At 42.7% G+C, this 14469-nt stretch overlaps 1 protein-coding gene and 1 pseudogene across 8 annotated transcripts in view; one reads left to right on the forward strand and one right to left on the reverse strand.

Moving 5' to 3' along the window:
- Positions 1-14469, reverse strand: part of LOC148220342 (CBP80/20-dependent translation initiation factor-like) — a 359880-nt gene that overhangs the window by 109205 nt on the left and 236206 nt on the right. The window lies entirely within an intron of this gene.
- Positions 28-1697, forward strand: LOC148220344 (uncharacterized; annotated as a pseudogene).

Consider the following 14469-nt stretch of genomic DNA (forward strand, 5'->3'; position numbering starts at 1 on the left):
CAGAATTTCACAAAGGATGTACTGGTGCAAAAGGCGGGACACTGTTGTTGTTGTTGTTTTTTATGATGTTTGACTACTTGGTGTAGTGAAGAGACAACCTGGTGTTTTGTAACTAAGAAGTGCCTCCCAAGTAGTTTGGTCTCTTCACTCGCACAGGGAAGCAAAGGGGGGCACACAGTGAAAGCTGTTTCGTTGTGTGTGGTAACTTAAGCAATAGACCTCCCTGTTGTGGTTTTTACTTATCCCTTCACAAAATGACTGAGAATTCCACCGTAACAGATAAAGCTGCATTTTATGCTTTATTAGCTACGTATAGCTCCAGATCGTCCCAAGGTGGGGAGGAATGGACGAACAATAATTGGTTTAATCTGGAGAATGTGATTGATAGAATATATTCTTTGCAACATGAATCAAAGTTCAAACTGGGCAAAAATAAAAGCATACTCTGCTCAGTTTTGGGAGCTTGTCTTACAGCGGCCATAGAAACTCATTCTAAGCGAGTTAGTGAAGAAAGTACAATTATAGATCCTTTACAAAATCTTGTTCAAATTTTGCAAAAACAATTAGATCAAGAAAGGAATGAGAACCGTTTGTTGCGAGATGAAAATCACTTGCTACAGGCTTCCCTAAGAGAAGAACGTGCCAAAAATTCAAAGCAGAATGAAACACACACAGAAACAGAGGAGAAGGAAATTGTTCACATTAATCAAATTTATCCCCACAAGGAGTTAACTATAATGAAAAATCTTGGGGAACACTGCTGCCCGAAATTGAGACCTGTGGTTAAAACACAATACACTTATCTTGGTCCTGATGACTTTGAACCAAACATATCTACAAAAGAAATCCCATATTCTGCTACTGAATTGGCAAAACTGAAAAAGGAATATGGGTGACTCCCTCATGAAACAGAGACTGAATATGTATTTTGAGTGTCTCTTACTGGGGGAGATCAGATTAAATTATCAGAAAGTGAAGGGTATTGGGAACATGGGGTTTTCTTAACAACCGGAGATAAGAGTTACCCATGGTCCTTGACCCAACGTGCAGCTTTTTGGGCTGGGGGGCTTAACCCCCTGGAAAGGGGAGACCCTGTAACTTTAGTTGGTACTCCCGACCAACTTTTGGAAAACATTCACAAAGTTGCTTGCCTGCAAATGATACATGAGAGAAAACTGACTACCACCTATGAATCACCTATGCAATTGCCTGTAATGCCTGAAATCATGACCCCTTTAATTCATGGTCTCCCAGAAACACTCAAATCTACCGCAATTGTTCTTCAAAAAACTATCGCATCCATGACACCTGTAGAAAGATTAGATAGATTTCTTGGAAACTCACATGAGCGATCTGGTTCCGTGGACTCTTTCCCTCCCTATGAATCCCCTTCTAGACGGACTCCAGAGTCTCCTGACAATAACCGTAAAGTTTGGACATGGAGTGAAGTTGCAGAGGAACTGCTGAATTACAGCAGTAAATATGGTCCCATAAAAGTTCCAGAGGAAAAATTGGAGAAAACTAAAGGTGTTAGACACATTATTTCTCCTAGTGATAAGCCAGAAAAGGGGAAACCGAATACTCCCCGTCAGTATTGGTGGTCGTTAGGGTTAAAGAAGCAAATTCCTAAAGATGTTATGGATGGCTTACCACTTGACAAGTTGATAAAAATTGTTGTAAATTGGCATTGCCCTTAGATCATTACATCAAACTCTCCTACTGTCCAGCCTAGTGCATCCCCTCCTCCACCAGTTGTGGTCAGTGAGTCAAACTTAACCCCTCCACAGGTTCTGGGCAGTGAGCCGAATCAATCTCCTCCACAGGTTCTGAGAGATGAGCCAAAGTTTTCTCCTTCTCAGTTTTTGGGAATGGAACTGAAACGGCTTCAGAAGCAGGGAAACTAGAAACCCTGTCTCTCATGGGTGGGCAGAGGGATGAGGGGGAAATAGGTTATTCATTAGAGCGCTCACCAGAAATCCTAATACAGGGGACCTCCTGATCACAGCAATAGTTGGTCCTAAAAGGGCACCTGTCACCTTTGTGGTCGACACTAGAGCCCAAATTTCTGCATTAACAAGAAAAGCTGCCCAGAAATGTGGAGTTATTCCAACAAGGAGACAATGCTTTATTCTCAATGCTTTGGGAACCACAGAAGCTATGGATATAGCTCTTATAAAAATCTTACTGCCTGGAGAGGAGAATTTGTTACTTATTAAAATCGTAATTGGAGATATTCCAAATGATTTATTAGGAATGGATGTCCTTGCTGGGAGACAGTGGGAAGACGAGGAGGGTTGTCTCTGGTCCTTTGTCACACCACGTTTTAATATTAGTCTGCTCCAAACCGCACCTTCCTTACCTTTCAGTAAAATTACTAATGTGAAACAATACCCACTTCCCACTGGTGCCAAAGATGGAATCAAGCCAGTTATTCAGGACTTGAGAGATCAGGGAGTGATAATTGACACTCATTCTCCCTTTAACTCTCCAGTGTGGCCAGTCCATAAACCTAATGGAAAGTGGAGGCTGACAGTAGATTTTCGCAGACTAAATGCAAACACAGATCCTCTCACAGCAGCTGTCCCAAATTTAGCTGAACTTATAACTTCAATTCAGGAGAAGGCTCATACAATCATGGCAACTATAGATGTCAAAGACATGTTCTTTATGATACCTCTACAGCCAGAGGACATGGACTGTTTTGCCTTCACATGGGAAGGACAGCAATACACCTTCACTAGGCTTCCTCAAGGGTATAAACACTCCCCTACTCTGACCCACCATGCTTTAGCACAGGAATTAGAAAAGATACCCAAACCTGACAATGTAGCTGTCTATCAATACATTGATGATATTCTGGTGGGGGGAGACGAAATAGAAGTAGTGGGGGATACCCAACAGAAAATAATTTCTCATCTGGAAAGCCTTGACTTACAAATTCCCCCAGAGAAAATTCAGAAACCTTCTCAGGAGGTGAAGTGTTTGGGGATTTGGTGGAAAGGAGGTATGACATGTATTCCACCTGATACCCTAACCGCCCTGGATCAAATTAAAATGCCTGGATCCAGGAAAGAGCTTCGACAAGCTCTGGGATTATTAGTGTTTTGGAGAAAACACATCCCTGATTTTTCAATTATTGCCAGACCTCTTTATGACTTGCTGAGGAAAGGGGTAAAATGGGATTGGACTCCTTCTCAGGAAGAAGCACTACCATTGCTGAATTTTGAAGCAACTGCACATCAAGCTCTCGGCCCTATTCATCCCACAGATCCTTTCCAGGTAGAATGGGGATTTGCCACCTCGGGGCTATCAGTGCACATATGGCAACGGGGCCCAGAAGGCCCTACAAAGCCTGTTGGTTTCTATTCCCGTGGTTTTAAAGATGCTGAAAAAAGATACACTTCCTGGGAAAAGGGGCTTTTTGTTGTTAGCATAGCTCTCATAGAAGTGGAGAAAATTACACGTCAGCAATCAATTGTATTAAGAGGCCATTTCAAAGTTATTAAAGCTGTTACCAGCAGGACCCCTCCCCCTGACGGGGTGGCCCAGAGATCCTCAGTTAGAAAGTGGTGTGCCCAGATAGAACATTACTGTAACATCTTCTCTGTAACAGAAGGACCTGTAAAAAATCTGGCTATACAAGAAACTGAGAATTTGGCTAGCAGCCATGATAAACCTGCCTCAGTAATTAAAGTGGCCCCTCCTTTCTCCCCTGAACAATCAGTGAATTCTTGGTTTACTGATGCTTCTGCTAAACGAGAGGGAAAGGTGTGGAGATACAGGGCAGTAGCTCTTCATCTGGTGAACGAATTATTACTGAGGGAGAAGGCAGTGCTCAGGTTGGTGAGCTGATTGCTGTTTGGAGTGTTTTCCAGCATGAGGCACAGAATACCTCTCTTGTTTGTATTTACACTGACTCCTATGCTGTGTTTAAAGGATGTACAGAGTGGCTTCCTTTCTGGCAGCAAAATGATTGGGAAGTCAACCGAATCCCAGTATGGCACAAGGAAAAATGGCAAGAAATTCTAAATATAGCAAGTCAAGGGAACTTTGCTGTGGGGTGGGCGGCTTCTCATCAGACAGATGGAAATTTAGCTGGTGAGTGGAACAATGCTGCTGCTGAGTTAGCAAGACTAAGCCCCCTGAAAAAGGAACAAATTACAGAGGACTGGGTGCACCTGTTAGAATGGCTGCATATAAAAAGACAACACACAGGTGCGAAACATTTGTACAAAGAAGCCCTTGCTCCTGGCTGGCCTGTCACCAGGGAAATTTATAAAACATGCATATCAGCTTGTGAGCAATGTCGCAGACGACTAGAAAGGAATCCTTTGGAAGATGACCCTTTGCACTTAAGGAAAGGTAAAGGCTTATGGGACGCGTGGCAGGTAGATTATATCGGTCCCTTTAAGAAGTCTGGTGGTAAACATTTCGTGCTGGTAGGAGTGGAAATAATATCAGGGTTAGTTCAAGCTGAAGCCTTTAATAGAGCTACAGGAGAAAACACTGTTAAGGCATTACAAGAATAGTTTGGAACTTTCCCAAAGCCACAGGAGATTCAATCTGATAATGGGTATCACTTTACTGCTAAAGTAGTACAGGAATGGGCAAGGGAGGAAGGAATAAAGTGGACTTTTCACACCCCCTATTACCCTCAAGCCAACGGGATTGTAGAAAGGACAAATGGTCTTCTGAAGCGACTCCTAAAACCACATGAGGGAAGTTGGGATCTTTGATTATGGCAAGCTGTAAAAGGTATAAATGATAGATGGGGGTAAACGGGTGTCCCAAAATAACTGCTTTTTGTCCAAAAGCCCCAAGTATCATTCCTGCACTACTGGGACCTAATGATCCTTAAAATCCAGCCCATTACCCTGGACAACCTGTTCTAGTAAACCTCCCTACTGTAGGAGAAGTACCACTAGTACTAAAAACTCCTCTGAATAAATATGCATGGGTAGCCACCAATGCTCTGGAAAGGAGCATCGGATAAGTACCCGTTGGATTGTTCCATCATTTTGACCTCCCGCCTCTTGGTGGCAGACTCTGTTGTGTTTGCTTTTCACAGAAGAACACTGAGGGACATGAGAACCGGATAAACCATGATCACCTTTTGGATACTTCTCTGTATCCTACCACAACACCATGCCCAAAACTTGGCTGAGTGGCCATGGTCTGAAGCTTCCATCAGGTATACCAGTGCTCTAGGACCCTACCCCAGAGATCATCACCCAAGCCTTGCGACCGTAGTACTGCACAATTCTGAGGTATACCGTTCAAGTGACTGGGGTTGGGACAAAAACGACTGGGCTATGGTACTAATGGGAACAATTGGTGAAGAAATTAAGGTAGGATGCAGAAAAGTGGAAAAATCCCTTCATGAGAAAGCCACCACCATTGCAATCGCCAGGAATTACTTAAAATCAGATATAACTAGTAGCTTGCACCCTAACATCACGGCGAGTCTCTGCCCCATGACAGTATGGACATGTAAAAAACAAGTCCCCCTAATACTGTACTGTCGCCAAAGGAAGGTTGGTAACTATACCTTGGACCCTGACGCCAACAACGTCGAAGTTACAAAGCTTTGTGCGGATGAACTTACTGACTGTTGGCATAACTTTAACCAGACCAACCTATGTAACATGCTCCTGGCAGAATAACACAACAGATGAGTCCAGCTTGAAAGGTCTGACCTATAGGTTCAAAATAAATGCCATAGAAAAACCCACACTGACCGCAGTAGTTAAATACCATGGTGCAAGCACTCCCTTAGTGTTGGATGACAAAAACAAGGTTTTTCCTTCTTTCATGATGACACGAGGTGATGATGTCGCAATAACTTGTAAATTAGTGGCTGGATCCCTCACCGAACCTGCATACAGTTATGGCATAGGACCCCATGGCCGTACCTTATATTGTAGAATCCAAAATCAAAACTGTTGGCTAAATTTAACTGCTATACAATTTTCCTATAGAATCATATGTGGAAAAAACAATACAAAATACTTGGGGGAACTTGATGTTAATGTTGTAACACCTACCACCCAACCACCAATTGTGTTGAGTCCTACGATTTTTCAATTTGGACCATATGTAATTAGAAAAACTGGCCAACAACAAATATTGTTTAATCCGGCATGGTCTCTCAAACAAATCAAATTGCTGATGCAAAATAATGTCTCAGAAGTTCAGCCAGCTTGTTCACCCTTTCTGCGGACTTCTTTTGAGGGATGGACAACCTGGTTGCGAAAACGGAATCCTGCTAAGAAACGACTGGCAAGAGACAGTGTTGTGGGAAGAGGATTGGGAATTTTGAATAGCATCGATTCAGAAGTACTAATGAATAAATTGGCTACCACAGCTGGAGATGTAAACAAATTACAACAGCCCCTGCAATCATCCTTAACAGCTTTGGGGACCCAACAGTGGTTGTTATCAAACATATTGCCAAACTGGGAAAAGGTAAATGTAAATGACCACAAATTGATAATCGATGCACTTGGTGCTACACAAAATAACATCTCTCTGGCTCTCAGTTGTATCCAGGCCCAGTTGTGGATGCAGTCGGTTGCTGCTTCAATTATAAGAGAAGGCGAGGAAGGCACTTTTCCCACTGAAATTCGAAAAATAGTCTGGAACAGTGCCACCAATTTTGAAAAAGAATTCCAGTCCTGGTGGAACTTAGTAAATTTTACCTATGATCCCAGCACAAACACAGCCTTTGTACTGACTATACGTAATGCTTCAGTGCATTCAATATTCCCCATCATTGCATTAGGGTTGAACCATGACGGAGCTATTCTCTATCCTTTCGAGCATAGGGAATGGGCCCATCAAATTGGTGGGAAGTGGCAAACTGTCAATTTGGAAACTTGCATTGTCCGGGAACAACAGGGGTTTATCTGTGAAAATAATGCAATCAGAGCTCGAGATCTCTGCTTGGACACAGACAGAATGTTTGCAATTTTTGAAATTCATCCAAACGAGATTCCTGAAACAGTACTGGTATATGTAGGCAATGGATGTGCATGCTTTAGAACTGCTTGTGATAGTGTTTTCATAGAAAATTTGGTAGTGAATACTAAAAATCATTCAAACTTTTGTGTCTGTAACTTTACTAGGATTTCAGGATGTGATTTTTCCTATGTAGCCCCAGTTACTTCTTACCATCTTTTGCAGTCAAATTACACACTGATCCACCATCTATTGCCCACTCCAATTGGAATGAACCTCTCTCTGGTGAAGCAATTGTTGCTCCACCAAGATCTGATCGAAATTTTGGAGAGGATCAAGAAAAATGGACAGAAAATTCTGATAGCTGTTCATCACAATGTGGAAAAAATACATCGTGTTTTGGAAAGAGTAAAGACATGCTGAACACAGGTGGTGGGATACTCTATTTGGGTGGTCACCTACTGCTACAGGTGTCCTGAACAAATTGTGTCATCCCATCATTGTTCTCTTGATTTTGGTTTTAATTGATTTTGTTTTATCAGCAATCCTATACATTATGAGTTGGAGAATAATGAAACGGTTAGCACAATTGGCATCTGTGATAGATGTATCCAGATCGGTCACTGTTGACATCCCTAGGGCTATTGTCACAAGATTTTAAATAGGATAAAATATAATTTTTAACTAAAATTTATTATCTTTTAATTGTAATTAAAATTGTTTAATCAAAAATTTGCTTTTTTGTAATGAAAAATTGGTTTATTTTTAATCAAAAAATTGAAAATTAAAGAATTGAACAAATTGTTTAAAATTGTTAGCAATCAAATATTGAATATAATTGATTTGCTTTTGTTGGAGACAGTAAGTCAGGAGTTTCTCTGATTTCTTCAGAGAGAAATCAGAGTGCAGGGATTGAATTAAAGTCTTTGAATGGAATGAGTAAGTGAATAGATGGAGTGAATAAGTTAGTAAATGGAATAAGTTTTAAGTGCTTTTAGTGAGTAAAAGGTCTTAGACGCCTGAGAAGTAGTACATGTTCTATTGAAGGTTGAAAAACATACTAGTGTTTTCTTAGAGGCTCCAAGAACCTAGCTTCAGACATAATAGAGTTAGAGTTAAGAATATTGCTTACATTTTTCAGTTAGAACAAGATAGGCCATGAACGTAGTCTATACGTAGCCTGGCGTGCTAAGAAACTAGAATTCTAATAGGTTAAGAAGTAGTGGTCCGAGTTTGTGTCTTAGCTAGTTGGAAAGTTTCTATAAAAGAACATGCATCAGGGAGAGCTGGGGCTCTATGCCATGGCTTTATGACATGTGCATTTTGCCATTGCATTTTGCCATTGCTTTTATGCCTTTGCTTTGCTTTGCTTTTGCTTTTGAGACTGATGTGCTTCTGCAATAAATAACTTTACAGAAACTATTAGCTGCTTTGCTTTTTACACAAAAGAAGAATAAGCCCGACAGTGTGGGTGCACAAGAGGCACAAGAGGTTTTGGGGAACCTCACATGCTTTGTTTTTCTTTTTTCTCCTTTTCCTTTTCCTTTCCCTTATCTTTTTCCTACTTTCCTATCTCTGTTTTCCAGGATATGCTACCAACTTGGACGAGTCCTGAAGACGCCACAACTGGAGAAGAAGGCTTCGCAACAACTCTACAAAGGAGCGCTCTTGACTATGATCGTGAGTCACGGGGTGGTGTAAGGGTCGGTCCGAAGTTTCCCTCGATTTTGCCTCCTGACCGTCGCAAGGAGATCTCGAGGACCCCCACCCAGGCTGACTCCGAACAATGATTTCCTGGCCTGGCCAAGATGGATGCTTGCCAAGTGACTGTGTGCTGGTGCATTGTGTTCACTGGACTGTGCTGTTGTGGCACCAACTGGAGGTTGTGTTATACCAACTGAGGACTGCTTGACTGCACCTGTGTCCTGCAGCACCACACAATGGTCCATAAATCTTCCCACCTCTTGGCCAGAAGCCACTCACTTCGGAGAAGGACTATAAAAGAGCGACCCTCTGGAGAAGACCCTTGAGATCTCCCCACGGACGAAGACTCGTCTATTGGATGACCCGTGAGGACGTCCATCTCTTCTGTTGGCAGCTATTTTCCCATCCCCTTCTTTTTCCTTTTTCTCTCTCTATCCTTTGTTTCCTATATCTCTCCCCTCTATCGCAACTGAGTTGTTGGCATTTAATGAAAATGCATTGCTGTTGTTGAATAAACTGATTTTGTCCCCTGCATTTTGCCTGTTTTCACTGTTGAGATCAAAAGAACCATCACGACCCCCGCTCTGTATTAATAGCGGATCGTGACACTGTGTCGCTTCTATACTGAACTAGGGAATATCTGGTTAGTCCCAGCTGAGCAAGGGGAAGTCAGGCAGGCAACAAATATCAGGAGATATTTTTTTCTGAAGACCTATCTCCTGATACACTTGACCTACAGCATCATTTGCTCCTCTTGCCTGTCATCTTTGCTGTACTAACATGGCATACTGCTTCATGGGTTTGCAGTGAACCATTTAAAGTCTATCAGGAATTTCTAAGTGGAAAAAAATAGGCTAAAAAGTAAACTGTCAAGTAAATGAGATGCCCACACTAAATGGTCTTGTTTGGCCTTTTGTAGTGAGTTGACCTCGACTGGATGCCAGCCACCCACCAAAGCCTCTCTCTCACTCCCCTCCACAACTGGACAGGAGAGACAAAATATAACAATGGGTTAATGAGTTAAGGACCAGGAGAGATCACTCAGCAAATACCATTATGGGCAAAACAAGCTCAAATTAAAGATATTAATTGAATTTATTGCTAACAAAATCAGAGCAGGATAATGAAAAGTAAAATAAGACCTTAAAAAAAGACTTCCCCCTCCAGCTCTACCTCCACCCTCAGCAGTCCAGGAAGACAAGGGATGGGGGTTATGGTCAATTCATCAGGTATTATTTCTCCCACTGCTCAGAGAAAGGAGTCCTTCTCCTGCTCCAACATGGGATATCTCCCACTGGAGATAGTTCTCCATAAACTTCTCCAATGTGAGTTCATCCCATGGGCAACCGTTTTTCACAAACTGCTACACTGTGGGTCACTCTTCCACAGGGTGCAGTCCTTCAAGGACAAGATGCTCCATCATGGGGTCCTCTCTCCCTAGGCCTCCCACAGGGTCACAGCCCCCTTTCAGACATCCACCTCCTCCAGTGTGGGTGTCTTACATAGGGTGAGGGTGGATTTCTGCATCCCCATGGATCTCCATGGGCTGCAGGGGGACAACTGCTTCGCCATGGTCTTCACCATGGGCTGCAGAGGAATCTCAGCTCCACTGCCTGAAGCACCTCCTCCCCCTCCTTCTCCCCTGACCTTGGTGTCTGCAGAGTTGGTCTTCTCATATGTTCTCACCCTGTTCTTCTCTGATCACAATTACAACTGCACCATAACTTTTTTTCTTCTTCAATATGTTATCATGGAGGCATTGCCACCATTTCTAATTGGCCCAGTCTTGACCAGTGGCACATACGTCTTTGGAGAGGCCAGGGATTAGCTCTGGTGGACATGGAGGAAGCTTCTGGCAGCTTCTCACAGAAGCCATGCCTGTAGCGCACCTCCCCTTCCCTCCCCTGCTACCAAAGCTTGGCCATGCAAACCCAATACACCTTTCTTTATCCATATCTTTCATCATTGCTACACCAGAACAGAACACATGCATGGATGAAGAAGCTGAGGATCATGCATGGGTCTGGCAGCACAGGAAGCCAGAACCATTGCCTCCAGATAGAAGGCTATATGCATAGAGCTCCAAACAGATAATCTGGAAATTCAACAGCCACAAAGAGGAGGAACTGCCTGCAAATGGTTGGCTCAAGAGACTATAGTGGCTCAGAAGGGGCAAGCAAGCCCCTGTCTACTGGCTAGAACTGGTAGCTGAGATTATAACTCCCCCCCAAAAAACAGTTGAAAGGAAAAAACCACTTTGATAGTCTCAGACATTTCATATTTCTACATAGGCTGCAGCATGACTGTCCCGAGCAGAGAAGGCAGAGACAGATTGCCATCATCAAGGATGCAACTAAAAAGGAAATTGTCCTGGCGTGGTGTGCTTTCACCCAGGACAGTGCAGGGTTAGCCCTAAGCAAGGCAGCACCTCCTTGCCTTTCCAATGTCTCTTTAATGCTCAGTCTTGACTCTGAGAGCACATGGGATGCTTTAATGCTCAGTCAGATGAAGGAATTGGCCATTCACAGATACATTTCAATGGTCAGCAGCTAAACAGTTGCCAATCCTGCCTGCCAAAGCCATCTGCCCATGGAATCTGTATTCCTTGGCATCCCCAGGAGATAAAACCTATGTTTGAGGCTAACTGGCTCTTAACCATAAAGAGTGAGGGTTCGTGATTGGCAAACATGGGAGGGAGAGGATTAGTGGTAGTGGCAGTGGAAGGAATTTGTCTTTAGTCTTGTTCGGGGTTGAATTGTTCCCTTTTCTTTTTCTGTAGAATTTTACCCATTGTTATGCTAAGTATTTGTGGCTACACCTTAGTAGCAATAGTTTTCTCTCACAGGGGGGTGGGGGATAGGGGGAGACGGGAAAAGGAAAGGTGGGACAGGGGTCTGGGGCGGGCTCTCGCTCTCTCGCTTGGCTCGTGGAGTGAGAGGAGGACGGCCCGTGCTCTGATCTAGCATCTTCCCCACCATCCCAGCGCCGAGAGCCACGTTCCCTGCCATCGAACACCGCTTTGCTCCTCTCCCACTTCATCCTACTACCTCCAGACACTCTGCCAAGCACCACGACCGACACCGTGAGGGGGGAGTCATTCCTCCATCCCTCTCACACCTGGGCCAGTGCTGCCATCACTCCACCCCTCTTCAGCTGCGCGGGACCTGCCCTGCCCACAGCACTGGTAACTGAGCGCAGGGAGAGAGGGCCTGTGGCCAAAAGGGACTGGAACTGAGCTGTACTGTTCTGTTTCGTTGTCAATTTTTATAGCTGTTGTTGTTTCTACTATTTTGCCTTGTTAGATATCAGTAAAGAACTGTTATTCCTATCCCCATATCTCCTGCCTGAAAGCCTCTGATTTGAAACTATAATAATTAGAAGGGACGGGGTTGCACTCTGCATCTCAGCAAAGGGGTTCTTGCTTTTCCTTAGCAAAATACCTGTCTTTCAAACCGAGACAAGTCTCAAACCACCAGAACCAGTTTTCTGAGATATTCAATGTGGGGTTATTGTTTGGGTTGTTTTGGGGGTTTTTTGCAAGCTGAATGGCAGGGAATTATTAAAAAAAAAAAAAAAAAAAAAAAAAGGAAAAAAAGAGGGTGGTTAGCTTAAGCTTACAAGCAGTTTGAGTACAGATTCTTCACATCAAGTTTTCTGGCATTTCTTTATTTCCTCTCAGTAACACAATCACATAAACTGCTTTTTAAAGAGCACCACTTATTAAAAGGGGAATGTCAAAATAAAAGTTAATTAAAACCCTTATCTAGTACTAAGCTCTCGCATGCTTAAGCATGCAAGTTGTGCTTTCTGTGGCTTTGCTCTTCTCTCAAATATCTAACTGGGTACACTTCCAGTCTTGGGTTATAAACCAGACAGACTACTACTTTGTTTAAATGGAAAATACTGCACAGAAATTATAAAAGTTGCACACAGACACAGCTTTAATTTCAGCAGAGGTAAGGGGAAATGCCTGGAAATTATCTGGAAACAAAACTGCTGTGAATTCCTGCAAGAAATGCATGCAGGGAAAGTTTTTTCCTAAAGACATAATGATATTATAATCTAAACTGTTTCTGTTTAATGGCTGTGAAAGAAAAAAATGTTTAAGACAAAAAGAACCCCTAGTTAAGTCAATGTGGAATACGCAAGATTGTTCTATTTGGGGCTTTTGCATTAGATGGGGAGAGGACAGGTAGCTCCATCCTTGTATGGGACAGTTAAAAGGTGATATCCCCATGGCAAGGGGCAGAGCAAACAGACTGAAGCTCTGCAGTCACTGACCACAGGATGGAAAACCTCAGAGTTAAACAAGTTAAGGACAAAATATTACAAGAAAGAAAAGGCAAAGGAAGGAGAATGGTAAACAAGGATCAATGTCTGTGACTTGGCAGCAGCCTGGGGTCTAGGCAATTATCCAGCATTCAAGCAAAGATTCGTTGTGTGCTTTTATCTTCCCAACACTCCAGCAAAGAAGAAAAGCCAAGAAGAAACAGGATCTGCAGGGAAGAAGAGCCAAAGCAGGAAGAATGGGACCCAGATCTTGAAACTTTTTTGAATGCACAGCATCGCAAAGCCAGGGAGGTTGGGATGACCCATCCTTGCTCTTAGGTGTGACCAAGGTGCTGGGGACATAGAGAGCCCCAAGAAGGGGCAAGTTGGTGTAGCAGGGCATCTTTCCCCCCACAAGAGTTTATCTATTGTTTATAAACTGGTCAGATAACTCAAACAGGACAAGCTATCTTATAGTGAGTTATTTTGGTGCCATGGAGTTAACACTGGCCTGGCATCTCCCAACTGATAATAAACGTCTTACTGTTGAAGTGATATCTGGAAACATAAACTGGATTTCTAAGAGATGTCTCATTTTATGACTATAAAAGCAACACCAAACTTTCACAAAGCAGAAATTTTCTATACATTTCCCTGGAAAGATATGGAGATTCTCCCATGAGTAGGGAAGCCTGCTTTGCGGTTACTTGTTGGTGTCTGAAAACAGAGGCCTCCCTGAGTTCCTCAGTGAGAGATCAGCAAGTTCTAGTGAAGGTTGAAAAACACAGTCCTAGATACTAATGTTGAAAATGAGCTTCCATAGAGGCTCCAGGAACATAGTTTTAGACATAATAAAACTATAGTAAGAGTATTGCTTACATTTTTTAGATAGAGCAAGATAGACCAAATGAGTAGCTAATACGTAACCTGGCGTGCTAAGAAACTAGAATTCTAATAGGTTAAGAAGTAATGGTTCTAGTTTGTGTCTTTAGCTTGTTGGGTAATTTGTATATAAGAATCTATGCACTGGGAAGAGCTTTGCCTTTTGCTTTAGCTTTTGTTCCTGCTCTCCCGCTTTTCTTCTCTTCGCCATCATCGCCTGAAGAAGACAGGAGTTGCTGCAGCAACATCGATCCTGCCGGGACCTTTGGGAGCAGCCTCTACTTCTGATTAGAACTTTGCCTATTTAGGATTCTTTGCCAAAGAATTTTAGCATGGACTTTAACGCTTGTGACTCTGTGCCTTTCGAGACTGATGCGCCTTTATAATACACAACTTTATAGCAACTAATAACTGTTCAGATCTTTAAAGAAAACAACCACAACCTGACAAATGGTGCCCCTAGTACCAGTGAATAACCTACAGTTACTGATCCGGAGGTTAAGTGAAAGGAATCTATGTACATTATCATAATTTATGTGGTAATTACATTTGACTCCTAATCAATACTATTTCTTTTGTTAGCTTTAATATAGGTACCTTGATATCATTCACTGTTTTATGTTATGCTGTAATCTACTAGTAGTTCTTTTTAGTTTT

The sequence above is a fragment of the Sturnus vulgaris genome, chromosome W (assembly GCF_052056855.1).
Source record: "Sturnus vulgaris isolate bStuVul1 chromosome W, bStuVul1.hap1, whole genome shotgun sequence".
Lineage (NCBI taxonomy): Eukaryota > Metazoa > Chordata > Aves > Passeriformes > Sturnidae > Sturnus > Sturnus vulgaris.